At 44.9% G+C, this 17,931-nt stretch overlaps 1 protein-coding gene across 2 annotated transcripts in view; it reads right to left on the bottom strand.

Moving 5' to 3' along the window:
- The window catches only part of CACNA1E (calcium voltage-gated channel subunit alpha1 E), a 1,936,751-nt gene that overhangs the window by 244,018 nt on the left and 1,674,802 nt on the right, over positions 1–17,931 (bottom strand). The gene's annotated exons all lie outside the window — the stretch shown is intronic.

Below are 17,931 nucleotides of genomic sequence, written 5' to 3'. Positions count from 1 at the left end.
GGACGAACATGGTTTGTCCACTGCACTTAAAGGGTTAACAATGAAATATAAAACGTTATGGGCAATAGGGAACACACCTTAATGAAAGAAAATAAAACTGCATTGTGCCCTACGTCCAACAGGTGACCCAGCTGTCTTACAGGGTGCAGTATGTTGAGTGAAGGTTTATTATGGCTAGGGCAGTAGGCTAAGATCATTTCAGACGGATGAGCATTGAAATCCTGTTGGACTTGGCCCTCTCTGCAAGGTCACCCCCAAAGATTTTGCCTTCACCCTTCCTGTTTTCTTAGCGCGTTTTTAAAGTTTTAAAGGCCTTTAGAACTCTGTGCACTTTACTATTGCTAACTAGTGGAAAGTGTTTGTGGGCCCTCCTTTAAACCTGGTAAGCTGGCCGATACCCAATTGGCACATTTATACGCCCTTAGCAAAGTGGTACAACATGTGCCCAGAGCCAGTAAATGAAATGCTGCTAGTGAACCTGCAGCATTTATTATGCCACCACTTAAGTTATCTTTTTAAACATGTCTCAGGCCTGCCATTTGGGCCTGTGTGCAGTTTTAAATTGCCATTTTGACTCTGCAAAATAAACCTTTGCCCAGGGCTAAACCTTCTATTTTACAATATATCAGTCACCTTTAGGTTAGGCCCTAAATGGCCAATAGGGCAGGGTGCAGTGTATTTAAAATGTTGGACATGTACTTTTAAGTTATATATGTCCTGGTGGTGAAAGACTCACAAATGAATTGTTCACTACTGTGAAACCTACCTTTCTTATAGGATAACATTGGATTGTCTTATTTCATTTAATAAGTGACACCTTTTGTTTGGGAGTAGGTAGAAATATAATGTATAAGGAATTGCAATTGTAAACCCTCTTTAATTGTAACTTCAGAATTTTAGTCATTATTGTGACATTTCCACTTTTAGAAATTAGCATTTTCTTGTCCTAACCATTTGGTGCCTGTTGTTCCTGTGTCACATGACTAGCTGTAGGTGGCAGTAGGACTGTGTTTATTCCTCACAGACAGTCACTCAAAAAAGAGATTGGGTGCTGGCTGGATAGGCCATCCTGATACAATGGGAGTGATGGAGCTCTTCACAAAAGCTGCTACTGGTCACATGCAAATAATTTCACACAAGCCTTTTCTGCCCCCAGACATACTGGGATCTGGGCAAGGAGGAAGGAAATTCCAACACCATCTTTGGGGAGAATACTCTTAAAGTTGCATCCACTTTAAAGCTAACACCAGGTATAAAATTAGGACCTTTAGACCAACTCGTCAGTATAGTCCTGGACCTGATGATACCACAGAAGGACTGCCTGCCCTGTCGCCAGAGACTGCCCTGCTGCTGGAAGTCTGCCCTGCTGTCTGAGAAGGAAGACTGGACCTGCACCTTTCATCCCAGGCTAGGCGAAGTGACTAAAACGGTCAGCTGACTGACCTCCTGTTGAGAGCTACAGGGATATAAAAAGCTCCAGTGGCCTCCTTGAAACTGCCCAGTTGACCTGCTGCACTGGACCTGTGTGGACTTGCAACTGGACTTGTCTGAGCCCTGATGGCCTCTGCTGGAGTGAGTTCCTGAACCCTGAGAGGTGTCTCCCAGGTTCTCAGCCCTTGGTTTGGCATCAGTTGAGCTTCTCCTGGAAACAAAAGGAGAAATCCTGAGGTTTTCCGCTCTTCGCAACCATGAGCAGACCAATTTGAGCCAAAGTCTTGCTGCCTTCCAACACAAAGCCCGGGTGAACCCGACTCTTCCCCCTACAGTGACTGCCACTGACGATTGGCAATGCGAGACCTGCACTTCGTGCTGCAACATCAACCATCGTGATCCCCGACAGGATCTTCACGCTACAGTGAATGCCCATCTGTAACACTCTCCCAGCTCCTTGCAGCCTCCTCCATGTGAACTGGACTCTTTGTAGCTGACTTTAAGAAGCTAACATTTTCACCAGAACTTACCTGGTCCCTGTATCTGGCATGACCAGATGACCGTGAGTTTCACGTTGTGCTTTTAGGCACTATGCCTACATACATCTTTGAAATTGCATATTTCTAGTTCTACTGATTGGACTATTTGTCATTTTGGTATCAAGTAATTTATTACATTTTACTCTATTCTTCCAAATTAGTGTGGGATTTTTCTTGTGCTGTGTCTTCACTTCATCACTGTTTAAGTGCTGCATAAATACTTTTACACATTGATTCTGAGTTAGCCTGACTGCTTTTGTGCCAAGCTGCCTAGAGGGTTAAGCACAGGTTAATTTAGTGACTTTTTTGGTTCACCTTGACAAGGATTGTGTCTGTTGCTTGAGAAGGGCTCACACCCACCTCAGCCAACAACCAACCAGAGGCGTAACGAAAATTGAGGGGGCCCCCTTAAAGGTACGTGGAGGGGACCCCTCCAGATTACATCAGGAGCTATCTGGCCAGAGTGCGGTGCTGAAGGGGCCCCCTGGAGCTTGGGGTCCCACACGCACTGCAGGGGCTGCGGGGGCCTATGTTACACCCCTGCAACCCACATCTCATAAAGCCTTTCTGTCGTCCTCCCTGAGGTGACGAGCAGGCTGATCATTAATTCAGTGAAGTATCCCATGATCAATAAATAGGATTACAATTAAGTAACTGTACAATCTCCAGCCCTGCATCTTCTCTAATATTAATGAACATTAACAAGTATAGCAAACTCACTTCCAATACTCCGATGGGAAATTAAAGGAGCCTGAGAGCTGAAATAAACTGAACAGCTGAAGAAAAAAGCCTTCCACCCAAACACATTTCCCAGAGGCCCTTGGCCCCTTTGGTCTCTAGGTATTAATGACTTGTAGTAGTATGGACTTATCTGAGGAATATCTCTGGAGAACTCTAAATTCGGAATGTTTCTGAACAGAGCCACAGCCTATTGCAGTGCATTCCAAGGGAGGATGCTGTTATCACACTATGGATTGTATAGATGTGGCTTTCTTGAGGAGGATGGGCCCCTAATTAACAACCAGTTGATTGGAATTCATCATCTCTTTTGTCTAAATGCAATGTGCTAGTGTCCTGTTTGTATTCAAGGTGTGAAGGGTCCTTTGCACTAGAGAGTCAAAATAAAGGTCAGCTTTGAGGTGGGATAAAGTTTGATAAAGATGATAGTCTGAGATAACTTTACAGAAAAAAGTATACTTAAAGCCACCACCTTTACAGAAACCATTTTACAGTTTGTTAAAATGAAAGACTTAGCTGTATTAGCCATAATGTGCAAATGTGTTGGGTACTGAGAATGCTGTCTAGAAGTATAGATGGCAAAGAATGGTGCTAGGCATAGATGGATGTTTATCTAGTTAAATCGAAATCCTAGGCTAGTCAAATGTGAAAGCTACAGTAATTCCGTCTCTAGAGCAATACTGTTTCTTTCTGACACATCGTAGTGCAGTGAATTTTTCCAGTTTTTCATGCGGATTGATGTTATGTTCACATGTCCTTAGTGCATGAGTTCTAGAGGTAGGCCCATGAGGTTAATGAATATAAATTGTGGTGCATAATTTTGGCTTGTGTTCCGGACAGCACAGTACATGATACTCAGTCAGCTGGGTGGTTGTTGCGATAATACAACAGATCATTGTAGCCACTGTACTCGGCGCTGAGGCAGCTTTTAAACGCGCTTTTGTACTTATGGAAACAGCAAATTGCACATGCTTGATGGGATAGCGATTAAGGCTTCCCAGTTTTAAATTTTAACTTCTGCCACGATAGCTTGCTGGCTTACCTGCTGACACCGACGTCTGGGCTGATCTCTCCCCTCCTTCCCGCCTCGGTCCGACACGGTGATTAGCACCGATTGTGCGGAGGGCGGGGAAGGTCGAGACGGCTACTCACTTCCGGTGAGCGGGGAGACCGGTCAGCGGTCTAGTGCTCCTGAGGCACTCGCTGGGGGGCCTATAAAGCGGATGCACTTTCGGCAGCGCAGCGGACGAGCGCAGCGGGCGCGCCGTAGGCGCGCCGAAGTCGCGCTCAAGTCAAGCCCGTCTGCGCCCGTCCGCGGCCGACCTCGGCCCAGGGCCATGCCCCCTGCTCATCCTACAGGACACATACAGTGGAGCAGAGCGGACTTGCTATCCTATCGCAAGATGTGTGCCAGTAACCTGTGTTCTCATGGCATGAGCGTGGAAGATTCCACAGGGTGCAGCCACTGCCAGTTCAAGTTCGACCTGTCAATACACACTATCAGAGAACATCGTAAATTGGTCTGTGGCTTGTTGAATGTTCGGTCGCTGCGCAAGCATCGCCTGGATATCTTTGATCTTCTTAGAGAACAACAATGGGACCTACTCTTTCTCACTGAGACATGGCTGGACTGCGACTCTGCCCCAGAGGTCCTGGAAGCCATCCCGGAGGGTTATACCCTAGTACGGCTAGATAGACCCAAAGGTAGAGGTGGAGGAATAGCCATTGTTGTGAGAGAGGGCTTATGTTGTCTTCTGGAGCAGGTTGAGATTACAGATAGTGAGGCGGGCGCGTTTTCCATCCAAGTCAACGGGAGGTACACTGTTAAGGGCCTCCTGATATATAGGCCACCGGGCCCCTCAACCAGATTTACAGAAAGTCTGATTGAAAGTGCCACAGAGGTAGCCCTACGCACAGATAAGTTCCTGGTGCTGGGTGACCTCAATATACACTTGGATGACCCCACTGATAGGGGAGCAGGGGACCTTCGCAGGGAGCTGAGGGCCCTTCAGCTCGAGCTGGTAGGTGAATCCCCTACCCATCAACGGGGCCACCTGCTGGACCCTATTTTTGCCAACTGGGGGCAAGTGGAAGCTCTAGCCCCCGTACCCATCCCTTGGTCGGATCACTTCCTGACGCCCTTTTCGATCTCCATTCCGGGAGCTAAAGTATTAGAAAAAGTGGCACTCCATCGTCCTGGACGGAGATGGGCCAATTTTTCACTCGCCAGGTTTAATGAAGCTCTTATGGTGGGGGATGAACTAAGGGGAACTGATGTGGAAACTGTTAACGATAGTTTGGACCAACGCATTTTAGTCGCCCTAGACCACGTAGCCCCGCTTGCCCAGATTAAAACAGGGGGACGCGCACTGAAAAATGCACCTTGGTTTAGTGAAGAAGTCCGTATGGCCAAATCCAAGTGTAAACGGGCAGAAAGGCGCTGGAGAATTGACTTCGCCACACAAGCTAGATTGGACTATGTTTCTAGCAGGCGATATTACCATGGACTAATCAAAAAGGCCAAAAAAATCTACTATGGTACTAGGATTGGGGAAGCCGAAAATTCCTCGAAAGAATTGTTTTCAATATACAAATCCCTCTCAGTGGGAAAGCCTGCAGCAGTCCCAGAGGAGCTCTGTACAGTTGACCATTGCAACCGAGTAGCGGAATTTTTTTCCAACAAAGTCGCTACTATATACTCAACCTTCCCCAGTAGGGTTGACATGGACCCCGAGGTGGTAGAGGTATCTAAGGCATGTGATGAACGACGGATGCTAGCAACATTCGTAACCCCACCCACTGAAAAACTCGTTCAGATTTGTGGGTCAATTAAATCAGGCTCCCCTCGTGATCCCACCACTCCTGGACGCCTGTTGGGCAGTTTGCATGTCTTGGAGCCTCATATCCGTCGTCTTCTGGATCTCTCATTCGAGACTCATACTGTCCCGGATGCTTGGAAACGAGCGGTGGTTCTCCCCCTTCAAAAAAAGCCCAATGTTAGCTATGATAGGCTAGACAATCTTCGCCCCATCTCCCTCCTGCCATATATGGCGAAGATTGCCGAAAAAACCGTGAACCTCCAGCTAATGGGTTTTGTCGAAGAAGCTTCTCTACTCCATGACTCTCAATTTGGCTTCCGTCCTTGCCATTCGACGGAGTCAGCATTGCTCATGGCAGTGGAAGCTCTGCGACAGGGAGTGGATGAGGGCCAAACCATGGCCCTGATCCTCTTGGACCTAAGCGCAGCATTCGACACTGTAGCTCACTCCACCTTGCTACAGTGTCTGAATGATGGAGGGGTGGTAGGAGCTGCGCTTGGATGGATCCGGTCCTTCTTGACGGGCAGGTGTTTCCAAGTTCGTCAGGGAGAGTGTTACTCTAGGGAGATTGGGTTGGGCCAGGGAGTGCCGCAAGGCTCGTCCCTGAGCCCCACCCTGTTCAATCTTTATGTCTCCCCGCTGGCGACCATTGTTGAAGGCCACGGACTACGTCTTGTGTCCTATGCTGACGACACTCAGCTGGTGGTATCCCTCTCACGCGCACCTGGTCTAATGGCGGACAAGTTCAGAGCCTGCATGCAAGAACTGGCAGCCTGGATGTCCGCACACTGCCTAAAACTTAATGGCAGCAAGACCGAGGTGCTCGTGGTGGGGGGGGGTCCACCTGTCTGGTCGTCGGCATGGTGGCCACCCTGCCTGGGAGAGGTACCTGCTCCATGTCATGAAGCAAAGAATCTGGGTGTATGGCTAGATGAGGATCTTGCTTTTGACTCCCAGGTTAGTCGAGTGGTGGGGACATGCTTCGGCATTCTAAAAACCATGAGGAAGATCCTGGATTTCCTACCCATTGATGCTCGCCGGACGCTGGTGCATGCGTTAGTTACATCTCGCATGGACTATAGCAATCTGCTGTATCTGGGGGCAACGGAAAAGGTTTTAAACCGCCTCCAGGTGTTGCAGAATGCTACCGCCCGCCTTGTTTTGAGGCTTCCTAGAAGATCCCCCTCCAGGGCAGCGCTCCAGGAGTTGCACTGGCTTCCGGTCAGGAGTAGGGTGGAATTCAGGGCTTTGGCCACATGCCACCGCATTCTGAGAGGAAAAGCCCCTGCCCCATTACAAAGTCTGGTCACCTGGTATGAGCCCACCAGGAGTTTGCGCTCGTCTTGCACAGGTCTTCTGAAAATCCCCAAAATAAAGAAAACACGAATGGGGGGTAGATCATTCAGATACCTGGCCGCTAAGCGGTGGAATGATCTGCCGATGGAACTACGCATGGAGTTTTCGGAAACCCTGTTCAGGCGAAAACTTAAGACCTATCTCTTTAGACGCTAACTACTGTTGGCTGCTCACGGACACCCTACCTACCACAGCGCGGGGACACGCCTTGGGCGTAAACCAGGCGCTTTACAAAACTCCCTAATAATAATAATAATCATTGGAGAGGACACTCAGGATGGTTCCTGTCCTTGCTTGCTTCAGCTTTAAGACAACTTTTGTAATATGTGAGAAATAAATTCAACCAGGGGATGAAAGCAGCCTTCAACTGGGAGCCCCCTCTAGATTATGATTCATTACGTTTTGCCATGCTGCATTTCTGCTGTTTCAACCTATCTATTTGAGGTTCTCACATGGGTTAGAAAATGGATTCTAGAATGCAACTGCAGATAACTCACTTTTTACTTTTGGTATGTTTATGTGTTTTGCTTCTGCTTGTTCGTTGCTTCTGGTAGGTGTACCGCTGTGGTGGTTAGGTTTCTGGTAATTAGCCAGTTCTCTCTGACCTGGACTTCCTTGGAAGGGGTCATCAACTACCATGTTGCACCCTGTTCGTTGAGGTTGTACATTGTGGCTATCTAGTCTGTATCCATACCAAGGTGCCCTCTAAAGCTGGGTAAAGGAAAGGTAGGGTGAGATGTACTGCCTTCAGATGCAGTATGTCAATGAGTTACTATGAGCGTTTATAGGATCATTTGCCTTGGATCTGAAGTGCTGTCAAGTGAGTTTGCTGCTCTTCTAGGTCATCATCTGACACTATATTCTCAGTTAGACGTAGTTGCTTGAATCACTCTTTCAACAGGTAGTTTTTTTCATCCACCCTAGAAAGGGTTTGAAGCTGCCCCTGGAAGAAGTTATCTTCAAATCGACAGTGATTTGACTCCACTGATCTTTCATGCACTCCTGTAGAGGTCTCATTTGTGATCTTATGTTTTAAATTATGATTATTCTTGACACAATCAATTCTAAGAGAGTCACACAATCTTTAGAGCTATTGAACAGGGAAGTTTTATATTAGAAGCTGGCACATTTGGACATGGATAAGTGCCTCTCCTGTAAGGGACACATAACTGACTGCCCTGTGTTCAATGCTGTTCACAAACAGTCACTTTGTTGCACTAGTCAACTTTTTAATTTTCCGTGACTGATATATAGATCCAATGTCTGCATGGTGACCACTACTGTATGGAAACCCTGACTTATTTTTTTACTTTTTGCTGGTCATCAGCTGCAAGTTGCCCTGATCTGGATATTTATTTTTTCTTTCTGCTTTAGGCAAACAACACTGCCATGTATTTGGAAACGGGACTGTGTTAATGTTAGGTCAAACAGTAGTACCTTAAACAGAAAACGTTCCTTGTTGATTAAGAATGCCAGAAAACATCTTGTTTGGACAACTGGGATGTAGAAAGAACCATTTCCAGCTTTATCAAGCACAGTCAGCCACCGCGATGTAACTGTGGGAAGACCTGCTGCCCTGCCAACAAGGTGATGCTTTATTTCTTCATCCATTTGCTTCCAATTCATAAATTAAAAATGGAACTGAACTCTTTCTATTTTTCTGTACTGGCAAGTATCACGAATAACTGTCTTTGTTTTTCTGAGAAATGTCTCTGTAGTTGTTCTATCGCCTTTTTCTTTTTGTGTTATGCAGACTTTTTTAACAAATGGAGAAGTCATGGCTTGGATCCTTTGGGTGGGATGTTTTGATCCTAACTTTTGATCCAGCTTTCACAATAGAAAGCACTAATTTCTCTTTCTCTATTGTTTGTTGCTCTTCTAGATAAAGGCAATTGTTAGGCCCTACTGACTGGATAACAGTGACATCAGAACTATGGAGTCTCTGTCTGGAACTATTCTCAACCGTCTCAGTTGATGCTCACAGCGGTTGGCCTCCCCTTCTTCTTGATGACCTCCTTTGGCGAAACTGAAGATTTATGTGTCCTTGGTACTAGGACCAGGGGTCTCTGATATCATGAAGTAATACCTGTAGTATATTATTTTAATTTCCAGCTCCACTGTCTTCAAGGTATGCTACATAGCTTTCATTTTGTACATTCCATCATCATTATATTACAGACTCGCTGCTTCCGAGCATCACCACACAATCTTTGAATGCTCACATGCTATTGCTTCGGGGATACAGGACACCCTTGGCTAGTATCCTGGAAGTAGATACAGGATATACCAAGGTCTTTTTCTTATTTCTTATTTCCTCAATAAAGGTGTCTCACAAACAAGACAGGCATGAGAGTAGTTGGAGTTAACACAGGCTCAAGAAGTTGTATTCCCTGTAAAAGCATTGTGAGAGAAAGGTAACACTAAAAAATATTGAATTAGAAGTCATACCTCATTAAAATCCAGTTAAAATAGGTAGGACCATGTAGAGTTCAGTGATCCTCGCTGAACAAAGCAGAATAATGTCCTCCACTATGCCCTCGGGGATAATAGGATCAGTATGGGGGCTTTCTCTTGCCAAGGCTGTCCTTATCTACACATTTACTCTGTCATTTTTTTTTACTCTGTCGAAAGTGTAAAGCCAGCTCACCATGCAGAGTCAATCTGAAGGATTGATAGGCACTTTTTTGTTTTAAAAATGTGATTGTAAATAAGCATACCAAAAATATACTTTTCTATTTCAAGGTTTTCTGGAAACATGGACATTCAATGTTCAGGACTATTAGTAAAGTAGGATAAAGAATCGTAACTTCTGCCATAATTTGACAGGGTAGGATTGGAATTTGTAGCATCTAGATCATTAAAGTTAAAAATTAGTCAAATTCTATCTGTATAACACCAAGTATGTCATGTTCACGAGCTTATTAAATCTCACAGAAAGACGCACAGACTTAATTGCATGCTGTCCAATATGTGTTCATGTAATGGAGAAAGGATTTGTAATACAGATAAACAGCTATAAATAGCAGACATACTACCACATTTACTTTCCAAGTAAAACAAAGAATAAAAATGTAATCTATTTACCCTAGAACATTCCTGTTGGCAGTCCAGCGTTTGCAGCAAATAAACAAGCACAGAGGAAGGAAATACAAGATAATACATAAGGAAAGAGCAAGTTCTGTAAAAGAAAAAAAGATGAGGCGTGAATGAGTGGAAGGGAGAGAGGTGAGAGATGGGCGAATAAAAGACAGAGGTGTATACGAAGAAACAGATACAAGTGTAGTTTAATAGAGACTTAATATGAATTAATGATATACAAGATGGAAAGGGTGTATGTGCCACAATGATATGGCAGTTGAGACATATTTGAAAGATATAAGGAAATGTGGCAGAAAGAGATGCAGGAGAGAAACAATAACTTTGAAAATAAGCAATGTATACAAAAAAGGATAAGCGGGATTGCCCCAGCCCTGGCTTTGATGAGCAGCATACCGATTAACTATTCTGATTACTAGGAAGAGTTTAACAGCAATGCAACCCTTTCCTACTGTGCATTAGCAATCGATGGCTCTGTAGAATACAGCTGTTGCTGAAGTGTTGTTTGCCGACTCTTTATTCTCTTGGTGGAGTGCGGAAAAACAAGTGGACCTGGGATGCACATCCCAGTATACATAAAGACATACTGAAAGTCCTAAAACGGGTACATCACCAATCTTTTAGATTGAGTTATTATGTTGCAGGCCTACCGCCCTGGGCAGGTCTGTGAGTGACCTGTTCTCTGGGGCCACAATTATCAGAAATTCCTCCCTTCCCCAACCAAAATACTGAGACTGAATTGTCTGCGTGGATTAACCTTGATCCATGGATAGTCCCCTTTGCCAAGGCTGATAAGACTAAGGCCTACTTCCACTGATGTGCTGTACCCTAGTGCACTTTAAAAAGAAAAACTGAAAAAATAATTGTGTCACTATCTGCAAGCAACATTAACTGAATAGGATTTATTCATTTAAAACAAACCAATTAGAATTATAATATAAACGAAGGACTTAAATACAGGCCCTTGTAGTTCTTTTTCAGTGACAAAAAGGAGAGGAAATGCAAGAAAATGGCACAGCCAGCCAGGAGGTGCAAGAAACTAAACTGAAAATGAGCACAGTACCATTAAAGTAGACAGCAACTCCACAGCGGAGTAGTGGAAGCTGAGACCTCGATTCTTTCTTCTGGATTTTTTAGAACATGGCTGTGGCCTATCAAACCTTTCTTGACAAGAAAATGTAGAGGTTTTGATCTTATTTACACTTGACATCTGGGTGTGTCATTCTTTTTTCCCTGCAGAGCTCTTCATGTGACTTTGTATTTCAATTTTTCTGTCTGGCTACAAACAGCATGCCTTCTCTTTTTGTAAAGTATTTCTTTTGAGGGAGAGAGAAATATGAAAAGGAACCTGACAGTCTTTGGATAGTGTTTTTACTCGGTGGAAGAGTAATCCTGCAGTCACAGAATGTTCAGCAGGCATGCTATATTGAGGAGATAATGCGGCAAGACCAAGACCCAAGCAGTCAGATCTAAATACAGGAGACACTCCACAGACCCAATAGCATGCAATCCTTCATCATAACAACATGAAACTAAACCAGAAAGAGAGAAGCAAGGACACGGTCCTGGTCCTTCCCATTAGATGATATCATCAGAAGCATGTTCAATTTCAACGACAAGGTCCTAGTTGACATTAAGAACGCTTTAAAGTTTGAAGCATTCTATGCTGTTGTCGCTATCGAGGACACCTATAACGTCAACAGAACCTTCGAAGTTCACAGCAGCTTCAACATGCATATGACTTTAAAACAAGGTAATCTGCGGATCTCATTTGCTCTCTTCTGATGATGATACCACAGTATACTATACTTAAAAAAACTAAGCTGCTAGATTCAGCACCTTGAATGCCTCAAACGAAATCACATGTCTTAGAAAAGCTTCCTCAAATGAAGAGAATTCCTTAACTTTAAAAGCAGAGCCCAAGAAGCAAGTAAACTCAAAGTATCACTCAAAGAGTAATTCTCCGCCAAGAAGATTTTCCATTCAATGATGATCTCACTTTGTGACAGTCTGAAGCATGAAGACATGCCCGCAATCAGAGCCCTATCTCCAGTCTCTTTGAGCTATGTCATGAATCAAAGCTGTGAATGTGGGCCCAAACCAGCTACCTAGCACTTGCGGGATCCAATGCTTCAAAGCATCCTAGATCCACCTGGAGTAACCAGGACATCCACGGGCCCTTCAAATGCAATTACCTTAGACGTTATGTGACATGCTTTCCCTTCACTACCTGTATCTACCTATATGCTACTAAACACTACAGCATCTATAGGCACATTGAGGACCTGGCTGCTACAATAGACTTATGGCCATCTGGCTTGTCCGTAGCCCCCCTTCTTTTCTGGGGCGCTCTGCAGTGTGTTCCCTAGTTAATCTCTCACTGGACACAGGTGTGGTTCCAACTAAATGGAAGCAGGCAGTGGTTTCTCCAATCATTAAGAAGCCTACATTGGACCCATCGAAACCTGAAAGCTATCGCCCCATATCACTTCTACCCTGGCCGGCGAAGATTGTGGAGGCTCATGTCAATCTGGCCTTGTCAGAACATCTTGCCCGGACCAACGCTTTAGACCCTACGCAGAACGGCTTTCGTGCTGGGCACAGCACGGAAACGGCCCTTCTTGCCATGGTAGAGCACCTATGAGCGGTGCTGGATGCTGGTCAGACGGCGGTGCTGGTATTATTAGACCTCAACGCCGCCTTTGACACTGTTTCCCATAGCATCCTGTTGCACCGGCTTGAGGAGATTGGTGTTGGGGGACAGGCTTTACAGTGGTTCCGCTCCTTCCTCGACAATCGTTCATTCTGTGTGGCTATTCCTCCCTTCGAGTCCAAATTCCAGCCTCTGGCCATGGGGGTTCCGCAGGGATCCTCGCTGAGCCCCACGTTATTCAACCTGTACGTGAGACCGCTGGCTGAGGTCGCTAGGCAGTAGGGCCTGATTTTGGTCTCATATGCCGATGACACTCAGCTGGCGGTTACTCTAAGCGGGGATGCGGAACAAGACGCCCCCAGGTTTCAGAATGGACTGAAGGCGGTGGCTAACTGGCTGACGGCGAACTGTCTCCAGCTTAATGCCACCAAGACAGAGATCATGATTGTCGGGAAGAGAGTGGAGCTTTGGGGTGACAGGTGGTGGCCTTCAGAACTGGGACCAGCTCCGACTCCGGTTTCGGAACTAAGAAACCTGGGAGTCTGGCTGGATGCTGGCCTCACCTTTGTCGGCCATACCAAGAAGACTGCAGCCTGCTGTTTTGGCGTTCTTCAAGGGTTAAGACCTGTTCTTAAATTTTTTGATGCCCCAACTAGGCAGCTGGTGATTCAGGCTACAGTTATTTCTCGCCTGGATTACGCCAGCTCCCTCCTGGTTGGGGCCAATCAGGCAGAAATTACCCGCTTACAGCGGGTACAAAATGCCGCAGCCAGAGCGATAGTCGGCCTGCCTAGATTCTGTCCTGTTTCCAATGTCCTTCGCTCCTTGCATTGGCTACCAGTGAGGAAGCGAATCCATTTTAAGGTCCTTTGTTTGACTTTTAAAATTTTGAAGGGCATAGGTCCCCAGATTTTGTCTAACTTCCTGTCCTTTTATGTGCCAGCACGCGCTCTGCGTTCTTCGGGACAGGCTCTCGCCGTGGTCCCGCGTTTCAGGCTTTGTCGTGCCGGAGGACGCTCCTTCTGTGTCAAAGCTGCAACTATTTGGAACTCCCTCCCGGTGGAAATTCGTCTGCTGGAGGATCTTATGCTTTTTCGGAAAGCCATTAAAACATTTCAGTTTTAGCCTCTCCTTTTAGCTGTCCTATTCTGTTTTGACTCCGAGTTGTGCTATGTTCTACCTTGTTGGGGCGCCAGGACGCTCCTTTGCTGGAGCAGCTGTGCGCACAATAAATACCTATAACATAACATAACACACGTCACTGATCCACAATGGGGTTTCGTTGAACCATTAACTATGTAGTCAGCCTACAGATGATGAGTGGGCCTCAAATCCAGAGCACTGAGGTATAGTAAACAACACTTCTGAACCACTTTAAGATGGCGCCCGCAGGATCTATATTTTCAGTTGCACTGAAGTCCCTTGTCGCTTTCTATGACCCGCTCTAACTTGATAAGTTACTGCGGTTTCATTCACAATGTGCACTTAATGCACTTGTGCGCTGGAAGAGAGATCATAAACGACAACCGTTCCGGTAGGGAGGGCGTTCTCTGGGGCATGACCGCCTATGAGGATATTCCTGTGGCCATACATGTTCATTAACTATGGGACCTAACAACTCCACCCATTTCACTCTAGGGACGGGGCACATTGCCAGCTCCAATATACTTGGGAGCATCAGGAGACTTCGATCCTTATCCTTTAACAACGTGTCAAATTAGGATATCTAGGGAAACAATGAATTATTAACCTTCATTTCCAGGTTGAAATTATCACCGGGACCAAGATATGTGCTTCTAATATCGGTGATTACCGATGCCACATATTGAGACTCACCGTTTCACATCCCCTCCACTTGTAGGGATTTAAATATTGACAGGACAGGTATCGTATTTCTTCCTGATACCTATATGGCTGTTCTCTCACCGGGTATTACGGTTTTATGTATATTTTTCTAAGCATGACAGCATGGGGGGCACAATGTATTTTGACATAAACAAGCAGCCAGGATCATATCGAAATTTTAAAGTAATTTATGGAAATGAGCATGAGGCAATATAGAAGTACGCCAACAATGAATTACAACTACCTGCATTCACCATGCAATGTACTAGATTCCCTCATTCCGCTATGTTTCTCTCTTGTGTATATTGATGTTTGCAACCTTCTGCAACACACACACATGGGTTTCCACAGCACTTCTTTGATCTGTCTGCCAAATAACTGTACTGATATATTCCCACTAGGGTGCCTTTGTACATAATCTACAATATGACTCGTACTACAGCGCTCTTATTTGTATATTCTCTTCACCATGCAATGTACTGGATTCCCTCATTCGCTATGGTTCTCTCTGTATATATGGATGTTTGTAACCTTCTGCAACAAGCACGCATGGGTTTCCACAGAACTCCATTTATCTTTCTGCCAAACAACTGTATTGACATATTTCCACTAGGGTGCACTTGTACATAATGCACAATATGACACATACTACAATGCCCTTATTTGTATATTCTCTTAGCCCTGAAGAAGTCCGGGTTCGTTCCTGTGAGAGGCGAAACACGTTTTGGCTAGGATTGAAAGACTGGGATGCTTAACTACACCATCCCAGAGAACTAAGATAATAAAGTGATACCAAACACAGAAGAAGATGATATGTTGTATTTTACACTGTATTTTTGTTTAGGATTATTTTCAGTTGGTGCATTGGGTTTACAGGGGTAATCCTATCAATTAAGTGACAAAGTATTCGGGCTAGCAGAGACTTACAAGTAATCGTAGAGGAAAACGATGGTGCTGCAATGTCTCATATGGAAGTGGACTGCTGGATCCAACCATTGCTGTCCCTGGCAAGTAGAGTGGGTCTGAACAAGATGATTGTCCTGTTGAAGCTGCTTTATTTATTCACCAACATCCCTATCCTATCAAGTAAAGCCATCTTCCAGCGATTGAAGACAAACATGACTCGTCTGATATGGCTGGGCAAGCCGCCTAGGCTGAGATGAGAATTTTAACATTACCGTTCAAGCAAGGGGCTTTCCTGCCCCACCTTCTAAATATATTAACTTTGCACACAGGCACAATTTAGCCATTTTGGAACTTTCCCAGTACCTCACTAACGCCACGTGGCAAGTGAGATAGATCTATTATTCCCACGTCTCCTAGCCCCTGCCACCTGCACATTTCCTGGCTTCCCCAATGGGGTTATTGACACAGTCTGCTGCTTGAGATGGGCATGGGAGGGCCTCGTCTGGAGGGCGGGTCTGGAGACCCTTTATCCTCCCAGCATGCCACTGGCATTCAACCCAACTATACCACCAACCTGTGACTACAAAGCACGAAAATAATTAATCCAACCACATCTAACAATTCTGGGGGACCTTTACCGAAACAACACGTTCATAACTCTAAAAATCAGTAAAGTCACAAAGCAACCACACTCCCCTAGATATCTTTCTGTATTTTATGTTACAAGCAATTTGTAAATCTGCTCATGAGCAGCCCCAAGACGCTCCACCGACACTCGCTCCATTAGAAGAGCTACTGACTAAACCAACACAGAAAGAATTGGTGTGCAGTCTCTACAGGGAGATGCAAGATAGCAACCCGGGGTGGTAGGCCAACATTAGACATAAATGGTCAGTGGACATTCCAGCTCCCCTGAAGGAGCGCAATGGACATCTCGTCTCACACTCACGGGGGCGCTCTCACAAGGTACAAGCTATTCCTCATAAACTTCAAATTCCTTGAAAAAATATACTATACATCAGCTTCTTTACCTCACATAGGCTTTTGGCCTGACTCGTGCTGCTCTAGATGCTGCATGGCCTCCATGTTATGTGGCACTGCCCTTCGATAAACGTCGGGACACAGGTGTTAAAAGTGCTGTCAGATATTGTAGACCAAACAATCCCCCAGTGAATACACATCACAGTGCTTAAATTAATAGTGCTATCTGTGCTACTGCCAAAGTGTAGAGTAGCGCTAAACTGGGGCCTTGATCCACTCCACAGAGTCCCTTATTCTCTGCAAGACATGTCCTACTGCAAGGAGCAGCTAGAAGCATATTGAACTTTATGCCACCCAAGTCTAGGTCAAAAGATGTATTGGCCCACCGTAGGCTTTTTTGTTACAAGCAGGAATTGGGACTCTGGGAGAAGAGAGGGATGAGGATACAGTAACGTAATGCGACCAGTTCCCTTGGTCAGTACACTGCTCGCTGTTATTAGGATTGGTGTGCCTGTGCACCTAAACTTATGTAAAGGATTAACGGGGGCCATGTTGTGCAGTTAGATATTTAGCTGGGCCTGCGAGTCCTTATGAGTTATTGTCGCTACATTATAGACCAATTCTCTAATACTATTAGTCTTCAACTATTTGGTCCTGCTATGCAGCATATCTTCATCCACAGGCCAAAGCAACAATGGGTAATTGATAACTGTGTATTGCTTGTTCGGTGAAAATAGTAAAAAAAATAAAAACAGGGTTTTGAAGGATTCTAATGTGAAGGAAAAGGATAGCGGGAAGACAAAGAAAATAACAAATCAAAATCAAAAGGGATCCAACAATTAAATGAAAAAAGCCATGAAAAATAGGCACTGCTAATGCTATAGAGGCTGAATCAGGAATCAATAAGGTAGAAGAGTTTTAGAAGAAAGTGAAGCTGAGCAGGCTTAATAAGGAAACTATGCACAACAATATTGTGACACACAACCGTTTGTGATCTCTTAGATGTTACTGAACAAAGTTTTCATGCTGTTTTCCAACTGGATAGTCCTGAAATCATTCTAAAACGTCCACTTCATGGTAGACATGCTTCTATCACTATATGTGTAGAAGTTCACCAGGCCCCAGTTCCTCCCTTGTTTTTTGGATTTTGACTTCAGAGATCTATGCAGTTTTCATGTGGTAGGTCTAAAGTTCAGATAGTAGTAATATGCGCAAGCTTACTTTTGGGTCCACCAACATACCAAAGATGGCAAGAAGCTCCATCTTTCCTGGTCTGGCTGAGTGGTTCTGATTGTTCATGGGTATTGTGATACTCATGGGCATTGAAATGTTACACACAAATGAAGGATAGTTTCCTCTGAAAAATCATATGAGTAGAGAGGAAAATCCAGGAGTAAACATAGAGAGTAATGGATGATGGAAGAATGCATGAATGAGACAATGAATGATGGGAGAAGAGGTGAGCAGATGATTTCTCTTTATACCTATGTGGAACTTGATTATTAAAAAATAGATGAGCAGAAAACCAATGATGGGTGGCCCGGTGAAGCCTGGAACTGTGCAAAGT

Source organism: Lissotriton vulgaris, chromosome 1_1 (genome assembly GCF_964263255.1).
Source record: "Lissotriton vulgaris chromosome 1_1, aLisVul1.2, whole genome shotgun sequence".
NCBI classification, from domain to species: Eukaryota; Metazoa; Chordata; class Amphibia; order Caudata; family Salamandridae; genus Lissotriton; species Lissotriton vulgaris.
The sequence above is the reverse complement of the archived record's forward strand: the minus strand, read 5'-3'. Positions and strand labels throughout refer to the sequence as shown.